The sequence below is a fragment of the Dipodomys spectabilis genome, unplaced genomic scaffold, assembly GCF_019054845.1.
Source record: "Dipodomys spectabilis isolate Male_0828 unplaced genomic scaffold, ASM1905484v1 ptg000121l, whole genome shotgun sequence".
Classification (NCBI taxonomy): domain Eukaryota; kingdom Metazoa; phylum Chordata; class Mammalia; order Rodentia; family Heteromyidae; genus Dipodomys; species Dipodomys spectabilis.
The window spans coordinates 2,912,728-2,913,568 of NW_024870798.1; the positions used below are offsets into that span (position 1 = coordinate 2,912,728).

At 32.0% G+C, this 841-nt stretch overlaps 1 non-coding gene across 1 annotated transcript; it reads right to left on the reverse strand.

Annotated features, from left to right (window-relative positions):
• Positions 1 to 207: 207 nt before the first annotated feature.
• Positions 208 to 319, reverse strand: LOC122115599. The gene has a single exon (XR_006148810.1). It is a non-coding gene; the product is annotated as a U6 spliceosomal RNA (small nuclear RNA).
• Positions 320 to 841: the final 522 nt, after the last annotated feature.

Below are 841 nucleotides of genomic sequence, written 5' to 3' on the forward strand. Positions count from 1 at the left end.
GAAAAAAAAAAACCACTGGTGTCCCTAACTTGGGGTTCATTTCCCTTAACACAATCTTATCTGGTCATATACACATAACTTTTGACCTTTTCTGCTTATCCCAGACATATATTAGTTATTGAAAATTAGAGAAACCATGGGACCTACGTTTCTTTGGACTTGGCTTACTTCACTTAATAATTTTCTTCCAAGTCTTTCCATTTCCTAACAAATTGGGCGATGGAATGCTTCAGAAATTTGCCTGTCATCCTTGCACAGGGGCCAGCTAATCTTCTCTGTATCATTCCAATGTTAGTGTATGTGATGCTGAATTGAGCAAAGAACATTTTTTATATATAAATTGTAATTGATTTTCTTAAACTAGACAATACAACAAAACGTAAGTTTAAAAGAATTGTCATGAAATTTTAGAACCATGTATTTCTTACATAAGTACACATTTAAGAAAAAATCAAGATTGACATGCCAAAAACAAAATAATTCCAGATATTTGTTGTTCAAGAGATGTGTAGGAGGAGGAATTCAATTATTCTATACAAGGGACCTGTCATAATGAACACTGCAGCAAGTGTTAAGGTTTGTTAAAATATTTAATGTTTTAAATATATTTAATTTTGGGAATTTGCTTATATATGCCAAAACTGGGACTGTTTGGCAGGTCATAATACTTTTCTATAAAGTATTTAAGATTTATGGTAGCACATAACTACTACTAAGTATGTACATTTCAGAGTTTATTGAAACCTTACTAATGAGAAGTTGCAAAGTCTTTGTGTAAAGGAGCAGAATAAAGAGTTGACTATGTTAACTACACAGTTTCTGTTAAAACTGTAGGCCTTCC